This window comes from Vespa velutina, chromosome 8 (assembly GCF_912470025.1).
Source record: "Vespa velutina chromosome 8, iVesVel2.1, whole genome shotgun sequence".
Taxonomy (NCBI): domain Eukaryota; kingdom Metazoa; phylum Arthropoda; class Insecta; order Hymenoptera; family Vespidae; genus Vespa; species Vespa velutina.
In genome coordinates, this window is record NC_062195.1 from 3298625 (window position 1) to 3320867 (window position 22243).

The 22243-nt window shown below is 39.4% G+C and overlaps 2 long non-coding RNA genes across 4 annotated transcripts in view; one reads left to right on the forward strand and one right to left on the reverse strand.

Annotated features, from left to right (window-relative positions):
• The window catches only part of LOC124950917, a 349196-nt gene that overhangs the window by 43217 nt on the left and 283736 nt on the right, over positions 1-22243 (forward strand). The gene's annotated exons all lie outside the window — the stretch shown is intronic.
• LOC124950919 overlaps positions 1-22243 on the reverse strand; it is a 130749-nt gene that overhangs the window by 1776 nt on the left and 106730 nt on the right. The window lies entirely within an intron of this gene.

Consider the following 22243-nt stretch of genomic DNA (forward strand, 5'->3'; position numbering starts at 1 on the left):
GTGCGAAGGCAGACGACTCGACCGAGCCGATTTGTAATGCAAAAGCGTATTATTTTTTAAACGTTCCACATTAATCGAATATCGGTCTTTCGAAAGCTCAATGCCTTTGCCTAGTACGGTTGGCAGTTACGAGAAGGAGAGAGAGAGAGAGAGAGAGAGAGAGAAAGAAGAAAAAGAAAACGAGAATAGAGAAAGAGAGAGAAAAAAACGGGGGAATAGCGAGTAGAGAGAAGAGAGTGAGAGAGAAAAAGAGGGGGGGGGGTACCACGGCCCATTCCGGGACACCTCTTTCAATTCCTCGCGATATCGGGTTCTCCTTTTAAGTCGAGGTTTATGCCTTCTAAAAGGAACGAATCGTAATACAATGCTATCGAGTAAAATTTCCGTGCGAATGGCTCCTGGCACGAAATTCCGTCTCGATTTAAGCGCACGAGCGAAGATTACGAGCACCGTCGTTTTACTATGTTGAAATCTCGTGCACCGTCTCTTATTTCCATCTCGCCTTTTCGTTAGAAAGTTCTTCTTACGTTTCTTCGATCCATCGTATTTGTACGTATCCAGGTGGGGTTCGTAACGAGACGGAGTACTCTCGGCATAATTTCCGTTCACGGATAGGATCGTGTAAAAAAATTTTTGTCGAAGGTAGGTTAAGGGGTGACTCTCGTTATCTTCCTCTCGGTATTATCCCTGCTAGCTTTATAGCACAATAAATGCATTACACTAAGAAGCCGCTGTAAAAAAGTTTGCCCCAGTTGCCAGAAACGATGATAGCGCGTCGAGTAAAGGGAGTCTAGAGGGCGTACGACGTGGCAACGTTCCCGCTCCCCGGAGGGTACCGGAGAGAGAAAAATGAGATTTACGGGTTACTTTAAGCTGTAAGCGGGTAGAAGTTTTCAAGACGACTGTTCCTCCCTTCCGGCCGCACATTATCACGATCCGGCTTTTTGTTGAGGCTCGGGAGTTAAAGCCAGGCACCCGACTAAGCGACATCACATAATGAGAATAACATCGTAACGTTCGTATGGTTGCGCGTTTGAAAAAAAAAAAAAAGAAAAGAAAAAAGAGAAAAAAAAAAGAAAAAGAAGGAAAGAAAAACAAGAAAAAAGAAGATGAGAAAAGTAAGGAAAGAAGAAAGCACCGAAGTACGTAGAGAGAGAGAGAGAGAGAGAGAGAGAGAGAGAGAGAGAGAGAGAGAAGGAAGGAAGGAAGGAAGGAAGGGAAAAAAAAAGAAAATAGAAAAGAAGTTTTTACCAGTCTTGCAGCCGAGCTTGGCACCAAGCTCGTTTTACCCCAACTCGAACGCCGTTACTAATTAAACGAAATAAAGTTCTCAGTTTTCTACGGTGGGAATCTAGAACGATGTACTTAAACGTGTTCGCGAGTGGAATTTCAAGAGAACACGAGCAATCTCACAAGGGAAATGTCGAACGTAAAATTAATACATTGGAATTATAGAAAGATTCTTTCTCAAATCGGACAATTTTCTTTCTTAGACTATTTAGAATGAAAGTACTTATGAATTTTTAAGATTGACACGACGTACAAGACTAACGTGGAAGGTTTTCTTACGGTTTTACATACGTGCCAGAGGTATCTATAATTTGCGATACGATCGCACTTATGACGCTGCTATAGCTTTCTTTGCCCTATCACGAGGTACTCCGTCTCGACGCCATAGAGTATACGAGTTCTTGCATGCATCGTCTGATACTGGTCGACGACCCTTTTGCTTCGTCGACGTGCATCGTCGTACCACAAGTCGTACTACCCTGGCAAGGTGCAGAGAAAAGATAACCTGTCTTTCCGCTCGTTCTTACAACTTCGACTTTGCCACACGTGAATCGTAAGTATGTACCTAATACATATGCGTCCTTGTAAAACGTGTAAGTGTAAGCGAACACCACGTATCCACCGAGAAAGAGAAAACTTACCCTAAGAATAATAGATGAAAGTAAAGCGAAGAAAACCTTTCTAAGGAGAGACGTGAAACATTAGTTATAGATATAAATATATAGACTTGCCGATAGATATTGCTTTGCACGGTAATTTCCTTATGATTAATTATTTTATGTTTTTATAATGATTTACGTCAACGAACGATCCAAAAAAAATCTTTCCTTATGCATAAATTATTTTCAAAAGAAAAGTATTTTTTCTGGGAGTCTTAATAAGTACATATTGTTTAAAAATATATTAGAGTTCGTTAAAGTAATGTAAACGTAAAATAATGTAAAGATTTTTCAACATTTCCCTTGCTTTTCCTTGACAAACCAAGAAAGTCAGGCCAGACAAAGCTATGCCGAACACGGGTTGAACCGAGCCAGGCCAAACCAGGCCAAACCGGGCCAAACCGGGCCAAACCGGGTGGGGCCCTACCGAGTTGGGCGGGCGAGACTGTGTTAAATCGGGCGGGGCCTTGTCGTTCTGCAACAAGTCGATGGGCGCGGGAAATGGTCAGGCCAAAACAAGGGATCGGGCCAAACCAGATAGGGTCGGGTCATACGGTCGGTGGAAGGAAGCGGGGATTGTGCTAAGCTGGGCCTTGCCAAGTTGGGTCGTACTAAATCGGACTAAGCCTTGTCGAGCTGAGACAGGCCAGCGGATGCGGGCACAATCCGTCCCGAATTGGGCCAGGCCGGATCGAACGGGACCGTATCGGACTGATATAAATATGAGATATTGAAATATGTGAGTTCAGCCTACTGACACTAATACTACTCGTATTAAGCCGATTTTTAAGTTACGGATAAAAGCGATATAAAATTTACATGAGCTTATACATTGATGCGATTGGTACATGATTGGGACATTGTTATTTTGTTAATTCATAATGTATTTTGTCGATACCTGTCGCTAAAGTTACGTACGCTTCGAGCGAATGGTGATGAATAGCCTTAACGTTTTTCCTTCTATTTCGATATTTGAAATTCTTCTTCCAGTCAAGATTCTTTTCTACACAAAACTATTTTTATCGAAAAAGTTAGTCTGCAAGGTATTAAATCCTTTGAGAACTGCCAGAGACATTCTTCGAATTCACGATCTATTTTAAAGAAGTCGAACCGAGTGGTATGAGAATGAGAGATAATTCCTTTTAACTCGTAGTTTCTTTTTATCAAGTCGAAGTCGTTTGCATCTCTTGAAGAAAATACCCTTATCCAACTTTAGACTGATAATTATATCCATACACGAATTTGAACTCGTCGTCTATCTGGACCATCCGTAAGCCGGGCATTGTGGCACAATGACAAATTACTTGGCTCAAGATATAAATAAAAAATGTGGACCCTTTTCAAAACCCACTAGTAACAACACACTGCCATTTTCGGTGCCGTGTCAGGACGTTTGATGTAACGTCCTATATGCGTGGAACGAACAATCAATCATCGGACAATATTTATTTACATGAAGCTCGTTGCCAGTGGAGAACCAGAGGGGGAAGAGATAGAAAGAGACCCGTTTGCCTTCTTTCCATTCGTTGGACTCCTCTCTCTCTCTCTCTCTCTCTCTCTCTCTCTCTCTCTCTCTCTCTCTCTCTATCTATCTCTATCTATCTCTATCTATCTCTCTATCTCTCTCTCTCTCTCTCTCTCTCTCTCTCTCTCTCTCTCTCTCTCTCTCTCCTTCAAAAGAACGTAAAGGGGAGACCGAATGGGTAGAAAGATCAACGCATTGTCATGACGGTGAATGCGGTTTGATCGTCGGAAAGGATAGATTTTATGTCGGAAGAAGGAATGAGATAGAAATTTAGGAAGTTCACAAAGGGAGCACCGAGAAAACGAAGGTGAATGAAGGAGCGCGAAAAGTGATGCTTCCGTCCTCAAATTACTTTCATCGGTCACGTGTTTTTTTTCCCAAGGGATCGAAACGTAGACATGAAAAGAAAAGACTTTTCACGATTTTTGCTGCTTCCTCCTCTATAACAGGAATTTCCAGATCTTTTTTGTCCTTATCTATCTTTGACTCCCTCTTTGCTGCGCCCGTTCTTCCCTCCCCCTCCCTACTATTCCCTCTCTCCCTTGGTCTTTATTTCTTATCAATCTTATTTTCAGACGAAAGGACGATCGATCGATTGCGTTCCCATCGTTCTTGAAATTTCAAAGATCTGCCTTTGTCTGAAATAGTATTTGCAGTAAATGGACGATTAAAAATAATTTCATTGGACGATTATTAAAGATATTGTCATGTATGTCATTTATTTCTGGTTTTTTTTTCTTTTTTTTTTCTTTTTTCTTTCTTTTTTTTTCTTTTTTTTTTTTTGCTGCTGCATTGTTTTACGCAACATGAGAAAACGAAAAAGTTCTTCTCACGTACTCGAGACAAATGTCATTATGATTTCGTTTTGTCTCTTTCTCTCTTTATCCGTATCTCACTTCATCCTCTTCCTCTCTCTCTCTCTCTCTCTCTCTCTCTCTCTCTCTCTCTCTCTCTCTCTCTCTCTCTTCCTCTCTTGGGAATAACAACGAGGGATCAACGAGAAAATAAAAGAAAAAGAGAAACGATCAGCAGTAAGCAAGATCGTAACGAGGTGGTCCCAGTTCACGGAGCATCAATCATCCACCTCTAAATACCATTTTTACGTGTGCTATATCTTCATCCTGACGCATGTGTGCGTAAATGAAGAACGAAAATATATATGTACTTACATACGTAAACCTTTTACCGTGGCATATTCCTTTCTTCTGACATCTATATTCCATATATAAGAAAAACGAGCGTATATAAAAAGTCATTTTGCGGGAAGAACGCCAAAGGACGACGTTTCCTTCAACATAGCTGCTCTGTCATTAAGAAAGAACGAAGTTGACGCTAATTAAGTTGAATTACAAGTACGTAAGAGATTTCGGTCTCAATTTTTTTTTAAAACAATCGTATCTTTTTTTTTTTTTTTTTTTTTTTTTTTTTTTTTTTTTTTTTTTTTTGTTATAAAATTGTACGCATATACGTAACTTACTTTATTGTAAGATATGTATGTGTGTGTGTGTGTGATTAAATTGCATAGTGTTGAGATTGCTTTGTTTAGAAAAAGTGCGTAATTTGAGCAAAAGTTCAATTCGGACTTTGAATGTATCTAGGAGACATCCATCGCTTATATATTTTATATTATTTTTAATATATAAATATATATATATATAATATTTTTCTGTAATTGCAAATGTCATAATTACAATAATACGATTGTCATAATTATACATTATGGATTCGAAAAGCTATTATATGATGCTATTAAGTACATATTTGGCTCTAGACTTATACTTGTGGGCCAATGTATATATATAACAAATCGATAAGTTAATTTTTCGGCTTGAATCCAAGAGCGATAAGTGCGATAAAAGCGTACGATAGATCGTAGATTTGAGTCAGTCTATATTTCCTATAGCGCTTGACGTTTTTATAGACTAATCGTACACGAGGTCACTCGGCAAGCGAGTTATTTTCGTGCCTCCTTTCCGGGAAGATCGCGAGCCCCAGCTGAAATCGATTTCGAGTTATCACGGACGGGATACCACAAACGAAGTGATGGTGCGCGCGAAAGCCGTGAAAAATTGTGTACACAAATGCCGGACAGGGTGGAGGAGAGGAGGAGGAGGAGGAGGTGGTGGTGGTGGTGGCATTGGTGGTAGTAGTGGTGGTCGCTAACCTGAAACGATTCCCCGTGGGCCATTAGTCATCGAGCCCAGGACCACGGACAAAAACTAGCTTACGTACGAATGAATATGAATACGTAGGGGATTTCGCTCGCGTTGCCCGCAAAGTCGCTAAAAAAAATTATAGAGAATTTAATTTCCGTCGGGAAGGTCACGCCAGTGGTCGGCTCTGTCGTTTGTTCGAAACATTCCAATTTCTTTTTTTCTTCTTCTTCTTCTTCTTCTTCTTCTTCTTCTTCTTCTTATTTGTCTCTATTTTTTCTTAATGTAATAAAATAAAATTTTCCTCGACGAAAAATACTATACAAGTATTTCGGTAAAAGTAAGTAGGATCATTCAAAGCGAAGACATTTTTCGCGATGTATAAAACTTTTTTAACTCTTCGAAATCTTTTTCGGATCTTTCATCTCGTTTCAGTTTTCGTTATCTCTTCATCCTTTCGACTGACCAATGACCAATTCTCCGGTAGTGGTACCGGAAACACACGAAAGATTCAACCTCCCTCCTACGAACCAATAGTTTCCCCTAACTGCTTGACAAGTTTTCGACCGAAGTAGGTGACTGAGTTTCGAAAGTACTTGGCTGAATTATGTCATAGGATTAACCTACAGGATTCTTGGACCTCGTAGATATGTTTCCGTTCTATTTATGATATTACATATTCTTATAGTGGAACAAGAAAATACAAGGGATATGATATTGCAATTATAAATCGATCTTTACCATATCTCTATATTATTTTCATTTAGATAAGATAATCACTTTAAGATATCCAAATAATGACGATCAAATAACGAGACAGACCATCAATTTCATGCAAGTTCCTACTGGCGAAGGCTGAGATAAGCATGAGAGAGAACATAGAGATAGAGAGAAAGATATATATATATAGAGAGAGAGAGAGATAGAGAGAGAGAGAATCCTCAAAAGCGGAAACCATTCTGTTACCACTCCACAATCGAGGAAAATGGCCTCGGATTATTAATGCCGCGGTATGATCGCCCGAGACGATTAATGGTAATGCTATTCTACTCTGCGCTAATGCACGTAATAACGCTTTCCTTGGGAATTAGACGATGCGTTCTACCTGCATATTCAACTCGGCCTTCATCGATCGAATTTCTATTCGGGTTAAATACATATCTACAATGTTGAAAAAAAAAAAAGAAGTATTTGCGTACTTACTTAAAATTGGATAACTATCCATATAGATTAATCCAAAAGTAATGATATTCCTGTTATTTAAAATTACTTTCTAACCATAAAAATGAATGATTGATACGAATAGATATAATTGTAGGAAATAGAGAGAAAATTACTATGTTACGGGATAACGTAGAAGGTTTGACATTTGAAATTTCCATGGATGCTTTTGGTGTATAAAGCAAGGTGCGTGTAGATAACAGGAACAGTAGCGGGATTGCCAGTCGACGTGCCGCCAACTCCGCAGAGGTATCGAGAAGCGCGCGCGCATTGCTAAATTTTCCGGCTGGAAAGATGGTTTAGAGGGATTGGAGGAGTAAGGGGGTGGGTGGTAGGTTGGAGAAGTGGCTTGGTTGGGATAAACTTGGACGTGATGTCTAGTACGTAGCTTGACAGCGACTTGATCCTCCTTCGTTGAGCGAAGCACGTGACGGCTGACTGCTATTCCTATCCCACCTCGGCAATATTAATAATGCCAGGAATTTCATTACGAGTTTCAACGGTAGCACCTAAGCGTCTCTAGACCTATTCGTTCGCTTACGTTTTGTCTCATCTATAACTACAAATGCATCCGATCAAGCAAGCCCTACCCACAATTCCCTCGTTCCTTCTCCTAGATCCTGTCGACCTTGATACAGTCATAAAGACTAGAGAGAGAGAGAGAGAGAGAGAATACCAAGTTGAAAAGCCGAGTATAGAAGCCGATATATAGGGAAGCTCGTTTCGTGTCACGACACGAGGTCGAACGAGTTTGGTGAATCTGGATACGAGCGATAGTATAAGTGAAAAGCCTTTGGGACGCCATGTTATAGCGATACTATCAAGTTTCTCGATGGCTTTCTAACGAGATTAATCGTCTCACGATGTATACATAAGTAGTTCACTTGATGAAGCGCATCAAACGCTCCTTACGATCGACTCCTTACAACTATTTCCATATGTAAATAGATCTAAGTATGTAAGATATGTAATTTATATAAAACTTTTAAATGATATTATATCCATTTTCCGCTAGTCGAACAGCGACCTCGATAATAATATTATTTCGTTGGACTTTGGCGTTTATCGAGTCGATAAAACGCATGAATGGCTTTGCGATAACGTTTGAGAGTATTTTTCGTATAACGATGGTTCAATGATTCTTATATCGAATAAATATTTTTCCGAGTCTCAGGGTTTATCGAAATACGGTAAATCGAACGATGCTTTCGCACGCTCTAATGCTTGTCCTTGGAAAAGGCACGCGAACGCTCCAACAACCGCCCGAAGGAGGCATCTTTACGAGAGTTTCAAAGCTTAGTGATTTTACAACTCGTTGAGCTCATTTCCTTACTGCCCTATCGTCGCATAACTTTGATACTCGATTTTCACCACTTGCCCGAACTTTCCTACCCTACACGCGCATAAAATTATTTCGTTGGGAAATCGCGTAACCGTTTGTTTCACTTTCTCTTAAACCCGCGTATGATTAATGTTCGAAACTTTTGAAATATATTCCAAGGTATAAGAATGAAATAAAGAAAAACGAAAGGGGAAGCGAGTGTTCGATTTTGGATAAATAAAGCGATTAATTTTGATGGGCTAAACGTAAATGAACTTTTTTAATCTTGCACACATATGGTAATATACTTATATGTAAGTATATCTCGAATAAATTTCCAATCAAGGGGAGCAAACGTTCGCGTCTGTAATAAATCCGAGAGATGGAAGATTTAATAATTCAGAGAAGCGAAGGGCAGAACCTACATAGAATATAGGTTTGGTTATGTATAGAACGTTCCCATCGTCGCTGCCATCGTCATCGCCATCATGTCAACGGAATTGGGTCATCCTAACACAATGATTAATTGGAGCGTAATCAACGTTAGATTGCCTCTTCGGTTACTCATAAGCGGGAGTTGCTCAGGTAATTCGCTGTAACCAATCGCGAACCATACTGGTGTACTTCAAATTTGGCAATGGCCTCGATGCATGTAACTACCCTGTTTGCTTCTGTGATCGATGCGTTCGACTCGATGCCACCTTGGGAAAAGCTGGCGTCTTTCGAAAACAATCAGTCAACGATGCGACCGATCGATCGCCGAATGATCGATGACGGATGAAGGATTTGGCGAAGACTGTCGTTCTTGATAGGGAAGGGAAGAAGAACACGTGATGTAAAAATAAAAAAATAATAGGAAAAAAAAAAGAAAGAAAAGGAAAAGAAGGAAGGCCAAGACGCAACTCAAACGCGTGCTTCAGTCTCTATAGTTTTGGCCTGCTTCAAGGAGATAAGCTTGCGTTATTTTACGCTGGTTTAAGAAGGACGACACGCGATTCGCTGAGTCGAGATCGAGACGATCGATCATACGCCCGAATAGAGGAATCCCTTTGTTTGACTACTGGAAATTAGTTTGCCTTCGACGCTCTATACTTATACAATATCTTTCGCCATTCGCTAAACCTTCGAAAATCTTCTTATTGCGATATCACGAAGAGAATTCTATGGTTTTTAATCGTTGCCATCGGGACTCAATTATTCTACGAATTTTCGTACAAATTTTAATTTTTCCTATAAAAATTGCGGATATGTAATTTCTTATGATAAAGTTTTAATATATATATATATATATATATATATATGCCCTGATTTCATGTTAACCATTACATATTGGTCGACATTGAAATCTATTGATAATCGGTTTCCCGCCGATTCCACAAAATTTCTATTCTATTTGGCAAGTTCACCGTTGTTCTGAACATCGGAGAACGTATAATCCACAAACCCTACGGTAGTCCTGAAACGTTGGAAAGTCAATTAAACCTCGAAAATTGCATTTAAGAGCGCCTTGTTCGAGATAGCAGATGCAATTGCAGACACGGTTACAAAGGGCGAGGTATCCGGACCTCTCGGTTTCCTCTCTCACCCTTCACGTAACTATGGTAATGCGAAGGAAGCCGTAGCGCAGTATACTATATTGTATAGGTATAGTACCTTTAAAGCGAACATTTGTAGTTAGAAGCTTTGGGTCAAAGGGTATCTATAAAGGTTCATTGCACCTGCCATTAACGATATGGTCAACGAGTCAACGATGTATGTTACTATTTCTCTGGTAATTGCGCTCAGCTGTTTGGCATGCTCAACGGTAAATCAATTAGCAAATCGATTTATGTCGATTAGCGTTAAACAAGGATGATGACGAAGACAGGAACGAGTTGCGTTTGTACGTTGAAAAAGGTAGGAAAATAAACAATAATACCGATAATTGATAAGGACGCTAATGAGTAGCGCACTTTTCATACGGTCATTAAAAGTGCAAGCGTTATTCGGAATTTTAAGTATTCTCGTAAGCTCGTGAGGTTAAATAAAATTTAATGAAAGTTGGCATCCGTAAAGCCTGTAACGACGTTCTCTCCTTTGCAATCTTTTTCTCTCTTTCTCTCTCTCTCTCTCTCTCTCTCTCTCTTTTTCTTCCTGTTTCTTTGTTGCTGTCTTTCTCACGGAGCCACGTATAGTTGAAAGAGAAGAAAACATCTTGGCACTCGGATTGTACGGCCAAGATTCCACAGTTATGCGCATGGCGAAGTTATCGCGCTCGTTCCTTCAAGAATAGGATAGGTATCGTGAGCGAGAAGACACGAACGAGGATATACCTACGAGAAGGTTGTATCCTACATGGGTAGGAAATGCACGAGAAAAAGTGAAAGACAGACGGACGGACAAGAGAAGGAGTGCGATGAGAAGAGAAGAAGAATGTTGATTGGCCTCAAATTGAATCCCGTCCATTTATCACTCTCATTCTTCTTCCTTCTTCATTCGCGAGCCATATGAAAAGAGAAAAAGAGAGAGAGAGAGAGAGAGAGAGAGAGAGAGAGAGAGAAATAGAAAGATAGAAAGAGAGAGCAACTTTAGCCCCTAATTCGGTGCCATTGAGGAACAAAAATCGAAACGTTTCTCCTCCTTTTCTTCTTTGTTTCTGATCACCACCCTAAAAGCTACGAATCCGATTCTTGGAACCCAGGTTCACTTTGTTCGCAAAAAAGGGCCATTCGCACCACAATCCTTTTGGCACGATTTGATATACGTTCACGAGGGCAAACGTCCGAGATGTTTTTTAATGACTCACAGAGCCATTCCTGCCGTTTTACAGAGATGTAAAATTAATTAAAGAATCGTAGGTTAAATGAAAGGGGAAAGGAAAGACAACGTGATGTCAAGACATTATACCGGATCGGACAACGTTGAGGTAGAATAAAATCTATTAGTTGATTCTTTTTGTTTGAATCAGAAAGAAAGAGGGAGAGAGAGAGAGAGAGAGAGAGAGAGAGAGAGAGAGAGAGAGAGAGAGAGAGAGAGAGAGAGAGAGAGAGAGAGAGAGAGAGAGAGAGAGAGAGAGATAGCTGAAGGTCGCATAAGACGAAGCAATTGCGAAGAGCCGAATGCAGAAATGGAAAGCTATCTGGCACATTCCTTTCTTCCGACTGCGATTATGATTTTTCTAATTTTCCAATCGTCCATAACACGGGAATATTATTATTATTATTTTTTTTTTTTTTCATTTCTTTTTTTCTTTTTTTTTCCTTTTTCACAAATTATGTAAAGCGTAATCTTACTCAAGTTATTATTGCTATTATTAATGTCGTTATTGAGGTCGAAGCGATAGAAGGCGCCACATAGATAACGCAACGATAGATAATTACAGGCTTGCAGATCGTTGAAGTAGCTAAGAAAAGTTTACCCTTGACAAGGAGTAAGTAGCGTGAGTAATATCGTTAGCATCTTCGGTATTTCTTACGGCTTCACGATAATCGTTATAAGGATTCTTTAATTATCAATGAAAGAACGAAAAGTTATAAATAATTAAAATCGTATTTGTTTTGCTAACACGCCCATAAGCAAAAGTTTATCAATCGGATGTACTTTCATAAAGTTTTGCATTGAAGACGAAAATTAACGTCGAGTTGTTTGAACGTCGTAGATTTCCCTCAACGCAGAGAGAGAGAGAGAGAGAGAGAGAGAGAGAGAGAAATCGGAACATACATACATATTTATACTACAATATATTCAATGGACGTATACACGATAAATTTACAATTGTGTCTGTAAAAGGTTTTCGTAGCATCATGCGAATCACATATACACAATATACACGCACAGACATACACGCACGCACGGACATTTGCATTTCAATTTTTAGTCTAACAATTATATTTGTTCCTTTGTTTCAGGTGAGTTCACTTCATGCATATTTTGATGACAGTACGGTCCCAAGCGAGTAAGTAATGCCGAGTGACTCCATTTCAAGGTAGCCCATATGCCTGACAAGTTCGATGGGTGAAAAAAAAAAACAGAATAAATCTCGAGCGTTAATTTTGCTGATCGCTGCGACCATGTTCTTTCTATATTCTTCTTCTTTCATCTTTACGTTCGCTCGGAAGAAACTGGACGGGTCCCGAGCTTCGTAATAAGGGTACGATACAAAATTTCATCGTGCGGGATCGCTTATTACGCTCGCTCGATCATAAAAAAGCTATTCTTCTTGGTATGCTGGCTATTCGAATAACCGAAAGAAAAGACTTCAAGTCGCGAGATGGAAGGAGAAAAAGATAGATGCAGAGAGAGAGAGAGAGAGAGAGAGAGAAAGAGAGAAGGGAACACGACGTCGAAACGTTGAAGCGACGCGTATCGAAGAAGGATAATTAATTTAAAGCGAGGGCCAGCGATATAATTCAATCTCCATTGTCGAGACTAATAGTAAGACACGATGGGTGGATCTGACTCCGATTTTTAGGTCGCATCACCACCGTCGAGCAATCTTTAGCGAGTTAATGAAGTAGCTCCTTATTAGGTCGAAGCCATTGTAACGGTCGAACGTTACGAGGCTCTTCGCACCCTTACAATTTTTACCGTTCTATTCCGCGTCTCAAAAATTTAATTTTTCTTTTCTACGTTATTACCGACGTCAGCGAAGCTTCTCTCCTCTCGTAGAAAGACGAAGAGCGCTTCGTCTTCGGCTTAATCGACGGTATTTGAGCAACGCCGTAGCGTCGGCCCTTCCACGAGCAATTAACCGAGCAATTTGCAGTCCTAAAAATATTGTATTTAATGATAGACTCCTTAGAAGTCCGGGGCTCGAAACTATAGATTACATTGAGACAGGATAATTGGTCGGTACGGACCACTGGCTTGCAGCTGCTTGCCCCATTATAATTGCAGCTTACTAAGATTGGTGGAAAAAAATGTAGGTATTATTCGTTTATTGGCGCAATTTTTTATCTTTGTCAGTGAGAATCTTCAGCTATATCGCCACTGGCGTGTGCGACTTTCGAACCTTCTTCGGGCTTCACATTCTCCCTCTCTCTTTCTCTCTCTCTCTCTCTCTTTCTTAATTTATCTATCTTTTTTCTTATGGCTATAGAAAAGTAAAAATCAATGTCATTTTTCATAAGCTCAAAGACTTTCGACCTCATGCAGATCGATAAGGAATAAAAATGTTCGAACGATACGAGCGTATACCTTCACATAGATGTTTTTCATGAATTGCAAAGAATAATTAACAAACATCGTGCATGAATACATCAATATTAATAGTATCGATCTCCTCGCTGCAATTATTCTTATCGCGTAAAGGCGATAGAACGTAGAAATTTTAAGGGACGTTGAAAACCGTAGCGATCGTCGAGGTAAATCGTAGGAGGACTAACGAGATAATTAATGTGTTCTCGCTACGTGAACGCGAGACGTCGATTATCGAATGGTGCAAGACGTCTCGTTAGTCGTCACTTTTCGAACGGACTTTTCCTAGTCGCTGTTTCCTTCCTTCCATTCATCCTTTTCACCTTAACGATGCTTCCTGCCATTGGCAATTGGAGGCGAGCGCATTTGTAATTGGAAGTTAAAAAGAGAGTGCGAATGTTCTACGGACTCCTGTGTGTATCCCTTCCAACGAAACAAACCGCCGGCCAATTATTAGCCGGCGAAGAATCTCTTTTTCGATATTTTATTATTCCATCGTATATGGTTCCTCTCTTAGCCGAACCATAACTTTGAATTGGCTATTCCGTGACCGTGTAGAGAAAGCACGCAGGATGACTTCTCTTGGTTAAGCAGCTTCCAAGTGGGCTTCACGTGATTACGTCTATACCTGATTCGTGCTGCTTCAGGAGGGTGAGACGAACACGAGGCGGCTACGAATTGGCTGTTTACATTACGAAGCTGCAGGATATATAAGGACGTGCCATCTAACTCATCCTTTACTAATTGGCTTGTCCGAACCAATATCTCTCCATCTTTCTCTATAGTTTCATACCTATATCTACATATAACAGCTAGACGATCATCTCGTTTGTACCCTTCTCGTTATTTCGAAAGCGATCGTTATAGTTTCATTACTTTTCTCTCTCTCCTGGTCGATGCTTTTTATTCTTAATTTTTTCTTTTTTTTTCTTTTTTTTCTTTTTTTTTTTTTTTTCCTTTTTTTCTTGAGAAGGAAAAAAGAAAGAAAAAATAAGAGAACGAAAAGTTCTATATTCCAATGGCACGAAAGGCCGCATGCTTAATAGGAAAACTACTGGGTCGTTGTAACCTGCTTAGTTTCGTATTGCATGAGGGAACTTCTTGTTCTTATTCTCTCTCTTTCTTTCTCTCTCTTTTCTTCCTTTTAAATCGGTTAGTTTTACGAACAAATAAAAATCTAATAATAAATAATACTTAATTAGAATTTAATAAGTCCTTATATCTTTTCGAAGATGTAAACTCGCTTAAGGTAGCCTAAATCAAGTGATCAGTAATCGAGTAATGACCTTCCGCGGTGACCGATTCTCGTACATTATACGAGAGTACTCTAGAAAGCGCGACATTTCACTTCTTTGCACGATTCAAACTCTTAAACTGAATTTAGATTATCGAGTAAAGCGTAAAGGAAACTTTTACGAGAGTTTACTTCTACGATGTAAAAAGACGAGACGAGTGTGACCTCTTCTGCTTCTATCTTCTCCCTCTTTCAATTTATATTATCCGTGCACCTGTTACCAAGCAATTCGTTCGTTCGTTCGTTCGTTCGTTCATTCGTTCGTTCGTTCGCAACTTCAATCGAAACAATTCCGATCGTTCCTATGGTGGATGAGAGGTTTTACCTATGATCGTGGCCAATATTCACGGATAAACAGAGACCACGCAAAATTTCTGTGGTTATTTCTCTTGGTTATCGTGTCATCGATTACCGGATTAAAACCTGTGAAATATGATTTTGGTTCGTGTGGGATACTGACCGAGAGAGAGGGAGAGAGAGAGAGAGAGAGAGAGAGAAGGGTGACTGTGATGCTGGTGGTTAAACAGCAAACGTGATTATCGCTCCTGTTTTTGTTTTCCACTATTGTCCAAATATGTCGCGATAAGGTAATGCACGTGCGAAACGATGGCGATATTAACAGACATATGGCAATCCTAGTGAAAAATTTTAACGATGATTCCATCGTATTTCTCTCTCTCTCTCTCTCTCTCTCTCTCTCAATCTCTCCCTCTCTCTGTCTCTCTCGCTTCGACATTTTTTACAACTTTACGCAGATTTCAAACAGGACATTTTTCTAACCGGAACCATTTATACAGTTTCATCGTATTTATGTTCTATCACATCATATAATGTATAATATTTTGTATGATCGTTTTTTTGATCAATTCGTTGATACCTTTATCGGATAGATTAGTTTGAAAAAAAAAAATGAATAAAATTGGAGATAATGTGAAAGGAAATATTCTTACGACGGGACTTATAATAACAACAACACGTCTATAATGAATCGAAGGAGTACGAAGAACGAAAAAGTATTCAATATCGATATATAGATCGTTAAACCTAACAGCGGAAATTAAAGTTTGTTTGAAATTTCACGTTTTCTCTCTTTTTGTTTTTTCTTTTTTCTTTTTTTTTTCTTTTTTCTTTTTCTTTTTTACTTACTTTCCTTTTTTTTTTTTTTTTTTTTTCTTTTTGTTTGTTTTATCACATCTCATCTCTTTCTTTCAAGCTTGTAGTCCGACGTTTTTACTATTCGGTGAAAATTTACACGTGAACGATTGCGCGATAAGAAATGAATGCGACGGAAATTGTAAGTTTATCCGAATTTACATACAAACGAGATTAACAACTGACATTCTTTCAACGATGGCCAATTCTCTTTCATTCTATTTCTCAATATATATCCTTTTGTTTTACTTTTTTCGGTTATTCGTAGGTTGCCAGAGGTCGACCAATACTTACTTAGCTCGCTTCGCGTAAATACGAAGAGAAAAGAAGATGCACACCCACGATGTATATATATATGTGTATGTATGTATATAAATAACAAAAAAAAAAAAAAAAAAAAAAATACAAACAAAAAAGAGAATACAGAGAAAAAGAAAGAAGAAGACGATCGTCCTGAAGGAGGCACGGTCGTCCTGCGTGCTCGTCGTCCGCTGCTGGCTCTTCCGTTAAAGCCATTCCTTACCGAGACATTTTTATGACCGACATTTTCGCCGCCGCCACAGCCGACCTCGTCGCTTGCCACCAACCCCCAAAGAGAGAAGGCACGACGTCGAAAAAGTCCCTCTTTCTCTTTCTCTTCTCCTCCTCCTTCTTCTTTTCTTCTTTCTTCTTCTTCTTCTCTACCGCAGTATGCCCAGCCTCTTATAGGCTGGCGTAAACAGGAGTCGGCAGGAAACGATTATTTACTGCTGGCGATTCTTTAAATCGCATGCACACGCACCGTACACGCACTTAGGGTAGAAAGTATAGTCCCTCCCTTCATTTCTTTCTTTCTTTCTCTTTACTTTTTCTTCTTCGTCTTTTGCCTTCGTCTCTTTTCTCTTTCTTTTTTTTTTTTTTTTTTCTTTTTCTCTTCTTTCTGTAAATTTTGGTGCTACGAAAAAATACAACGACAAGATTTATATTCGGAAATAATAATCATATGTATGTGTGCGTGTTTGTGTGTACGTGTATGTGTGTGTGTGTGTGTGTGTGTGTGTGTGTGTGTGTATATTTGTTTATTGTCACACAGAAGTAACATTTTTTTGTTCTCTTTTTTCTTTTTTTTTTTTTTTTTTGGAATATTTTAAGATTCAATCTTATCTAGAAAATAATTATAGTATAACATTTAATGATTATTGATAGGCTTAGTTATTTTATTTCATTATAATCGATCGTTTCACGAATGATAAGGTACGTAATATTGCTTGTTATGTAGACGGTAATAAAGTTAGACTTTATTATCCAGTCTTATGTTATTCTCTCTGAAATGGTCGTCGTTAATGTTTCTTTGGTAGCCGTGTTAAATTTATTCGCATTCTTGTTTATATATTCGGATTGAGATCTCACTTAAGATTCACCTGAAATACCGGAATCTTCTTTTATCTCTTTATTTTCTCCTCCTGTTTCTTAACGTCAAATTCAAATTTTTAGAATTTGCCCACAGTTATGATTCCAATGAGATAGGTCCAATGAGGGAAAAAGAAGTGACAAGAAAAAAATTGGTCGAAAGTAATTAGAAGAGTTAACAAGCTGCCGGGGATAATTAGCAGTGTTCCTTAACGAGGACGCCGTTCGGGCGAGCGTGAAAAACGCATTACTCCGTGACGGGACACACGTGGCAAAAAATACTTAGTCGATCGAGCATTGGCCCATCTTGGAGTCGTGCGGAACATTAATGCCAAGTGGAAAGAAGGAATAGTGCTAATACGTAAATAATAGCTGGATGATATGATTTAACAGCTTCCGGTATAAGAGATAATATTCTGGGTGTATAGGAGAAAAAGAAAAAGGTGCAAAACGATGAATATGAACTGATGATGGTTGATGGTGAGAGACACATTAACTCATTCGTTTTACTTGAAAAAAGGAAGATTTATTCGTTCGCATTTCATTCCGTGCAGGTGCCAATTCATTGATGTTACTTCAAACGATACGGAAAATGTATTTTTTCATTTACACTTGCAAAAATTTCCATCAACTTTCATTTCATTGTTCGTTGAAATTTTTCATCGGCAAATTGTTCGATAAACTTTATCGTAAGAATCTCGCATATGATTTTTATGATATTATCACAGCGATTACTTTCGAAACTTTTTGAATTTATAGAAAAGATATTGAGAATTTTATTGAAATTTCGTCGCGTTAAACGACTAGAGGGTTGATCCTTTCGTAAGATACACTTTGCCGATGTCTGACAGCTATGGCGGAATAACTGTGATATATGTTGTGCGTGAATATGATATAGCTGCTTTGCGCTATGCTATTTCGCATAGATAGAACTTGAAGATATATTCGTATAGGGTATAGTCATGGTTCGTCTGAAATATTTACCACTTTTCTGAGTAATGCGCGTCTACGTATCATGCCGGTACAGTTACACGTTATCGCATAGACTTTCGTAACTTCGTAATAGGACCGTCTCCCCAGAGAGAGAGAGAGAGAGAGAGAGAGAGAGAGAGAGAGAGAGAGAGAGAGAGAGAAATCGCTTCAAGATCGAGTCTATTTCGTAATATCAAGATTATTATTACGATAGTCGTAGATCGAGATGAATCTACGAGACATCCTAGAAGAAGAGGAAGCTTCTTCGAAAGACGTTCGATAACTCTCGTGTTTATAACAGACACGTATCTTGCGTGAAAATGACAGGTATTTTACGATTGTCGTTAAAATCAGAACGATGTAACGTAATCGTTTTACAATCGGAAACCTCTATCTGTTCGATTGGTCGCTATTGTACACGCGCTGTCGTATGTTTGTTATATTATATACAAACCGACACGTTACGTGCATTGCATTACCTACGTAAGCGTACGTGTTATTGGCAGATTAGATTCGTATCTGTAGGAACGATACGTGCTAAAGCGAGATAACCGCGAGCGTTTCATTCGCTAGAAAATGGAGGGTTGCTATATCGTACAAGAGAGAAAGACAGAAGAAGAGACAGAGACAGAGAGAGAGAGAGAGAGAGAGAGAGAAAGTGAGAGAAAGAGAGAGGAGGGGGTAAGGAGAGAAGTGTAGAGACAGCAAGAGGAAACTGAGATTGGATCCGATTTGCTGGATCTACGGTTACTAAATACTCTCGGTACTCGACGTGACAGTCGAATCTTTCGCTATTAGCAGGTAATAATATCAGGTAACGAGTACCTCTACGGTAGCATCTCTCATAGATAGAAAGAATGTCTCGTCTCTGTAAACGTGCCAACTAATCTCTCAACCTCCCGTGAGAAAGCTCTCACTTGTGTCTAAACATTCGCGTGTATGTGTTAGCGTTCAATGCACCCTGTCTCGCATTACTGAGTTCATCTCGGTATTTTCTATTTTGCTGCGTGACTCCTTGAGTCGAGCCGATGAACCGCTCCTAGAGATCTATCGATTCAACTCCCTCTTTTTCTTTCTCTTTTTCTCTCTCTCTCTCTCTCTCTCTCTATTTATCTATTTTTGTCTCTCTATCTCTTTTGATTCGTTCTTACTCAGCTTGATTTTCGATAAGAGTCGACTTTTCGCCTTTGCGGTAAGCATTAAAACGCCGATTATTATCTTTCCGTTCGTTCCTTCCTTTACCAATGATTTTTATACGATTTTTAAAAGAAACGTAAAGAGAGAAAGAGAAAGGAAAGAAGAGTCTCGTAAACGGTCGTTTTCCATCCAATAAAATCGATTTATTCCTGTGATCGAGGTCAAACTACTCGACTTCGTTTCTCCTCTAAACCACGTTTTTCAAATACGTATGCGATTATTTTATGGATACGTTTTGGCAGTATTCGTTCAATGAATTTGATATCTTATCGAAATCATCGTCCTTTTTTGTTCAAGAAAATCAAACGTATTCTCTTAATTTCTTTCGTTCTTATCTACGATCGAACGTAAACGTTAATAAAGATTGACGTACTCTATGTTTTCATTTTTTACATTTCTTTTTTTCTAGGTATCTTTATGTCGAGATAAAAGTGTAAAAGAAATGTAACGCAAAACAAAAAGAACATCTTATTTTGTTTTCCTAACATTTGACTTTCAAGATGATATCATATAACATGTATTTAAGTGTTATTGCTTTGAAGATTTAGTAAACAGTATCGTACGACACATCGTGATATTAGGACGTTAAGAGAAACGATCCACGATAATTCTTTCTTTTTTTCTTTTTTTTTTTTTAATCCACCTTTTAGTCCTCGTAGACTCTTCGAGTTGGAAACATCGTTACCAGTGATCGTCGTAAGTCGTTTCGGCGATCGGAGAACTAAGAAGCGAAGATCCCTTGCCGTGACTTCACGATAAACTTACCAGTTACTAATTTACATAATACGATGACGGTGAATACCGTATCAAACGGTTCTCCTCAAAGTGGGATTGCATATCAATGGAATTACGAATAGAAAGATAGCTAGAAAGACATTGTATCGTTCAATCGAAACAAAAATCTTTTTCGAAAAGAATTCTAGTCGCCCCGTTTCTTTATTCGTTATCTCAAATTCTTTTATTCTTATCTCTTGGAACTCTTAACGTTTTGTGGATGAGCGCTCATTCAACTGGCTGAATATTTCGATTATATACGATTTTAAAAGATCTTCGAGAGGAGATAAAGTATCTCTCTATGTAGAAGAAGAATAACAGAGAAGAGAAGAGAAGAGAAGAGAAGAGAAGAGAAGAGAAATCGATGGGCGCTTCCTCGAGGATAAATGGGTTCGTACCTCGAACAAAAATCGAGGATGATGGACGCTTTATCGAGTCGCTTCTTTCTTCTAGACGAATTCTGGAGAATAGCCACTGGCTAAAAGATAAGCCTCTAGTCGATCTACGACGACGACGACGACGACGACGATGACGTTAGGTTCTTTGGGTTGATCGACATTTTTATTTACGTTAAATTCTCTTTTCAATTGGTACTCATTTTCGTATTCTCTCTTTCTCTCTCTCTCTCTCTCTCTTTTATCATTTCAATTGATTTGATTAGCTTACGTTTACGATGTATTGCTAGGAAATGAAACGAGACGATATAAACTCAAGAGAAGATCAATTTCGAGCTTTCATCTCATTTTAGATGACTGACCGATCCTGCTGAATCTCACCAGATCTCATTCTTCTCTCATTTCACTCTCTCTCTCTCTCTCTCTCTCTTTCTTTCTCTTACTCTTCCTGATAATATATCTTCTCGACTACGTTCCATATCTATTCCTGAATTCTAGAATCGCAACGATTCGCGATGTTCTCGTACATACATGGTCTTTAATGGCGGCAGTTACGTTTCCAGTGAGGTAATCTCATTCGAGCAACTTCACTTCTGGTAAAGGTGAGCCGAGCTAATCTGAAATTGCTAATTCCAGATGGCTGATTCAATTAAGAGAATGAATCTGGCTTGGAAAGACGAGAGAAAGGCGAAAGGTAAAGGGACGAAGGATACTAGTGGTGCTTCGAGAAAGGTATGCATAGGCCATTAAAGGCTATCTACTCGTCTTACTCTCCTTGACTTTCTCTCTCTCTCTCTCTCTCTCTCTCTCTCTCTCTCTCTCACTCTCTCTTGCTCTCCATAGATGATGTACGTTGGCTAGTCGGAAACATCATCGCCGATGCTTCCGAAGCAAACCAGCCGCTAAAATCGGCTGACTTGGTGGTCGGTAGGATCGACCTCTTCACCCTTCTCTCATCTCCTTTGCCGCTAGCCCTTTTCTCCTTCTCCGTAGCAGAATAGAACCGACTTTGCGGTAACTGCTGACCAGGGTCGCGACGCGCTTCGGTGCCTACACATTCGAATCATCGGCGTTTGCTAGAAACCACCAGCGGAACGACCGAACGACGCCAAGCTCTCATAGAACCTGGCTGAACGCGCGCATGCAAAGTAGCGCCGCCGCAAGAGAGAGAGAGAGAGAGAGATAGAGAGAGAGTGAAATAGAGAAAGAGGAGAAAGGGACCACGTCGTCGTGGTCGGAGGAAACCAGCCAAATCCGTCGTTTGTTTGCTCCTCGATTCGTTCGACTCGCTGTTCTATAGACCTCTCTCCATTGAAAGTTACGACGATCCTTGGATCATAGCACCGATCGCGATTTAATATCGCTCGTTTTGAGATTTACGACTCGATGGGATCGAGTTCGATCGAATAAACGGATGAATTGCTTCGTGGTACCCATGCCCCATGCCCCTCGTACCTTTCGAATCCGTTCTCTCTTATCCGAAACCTATTACTTCTTAATTTATACATCAATTATCGCGAATTAATTTGCGAAGTAATAAGTAATAACGAAATAATTCTGGCCTCCTCAATTTGGTCGATTTGCTCCTGGCGCCAATCGCTTCGTCCGCACGATTAATCGGGGAACGCCGACGACTTAATTGAAAACTTTATTCTCAGCGATGTCTTTTTTAGGAACGACTTCGTTAAACGTAATAGGTCTACATTGGTTTGTCTGCTACGGAACA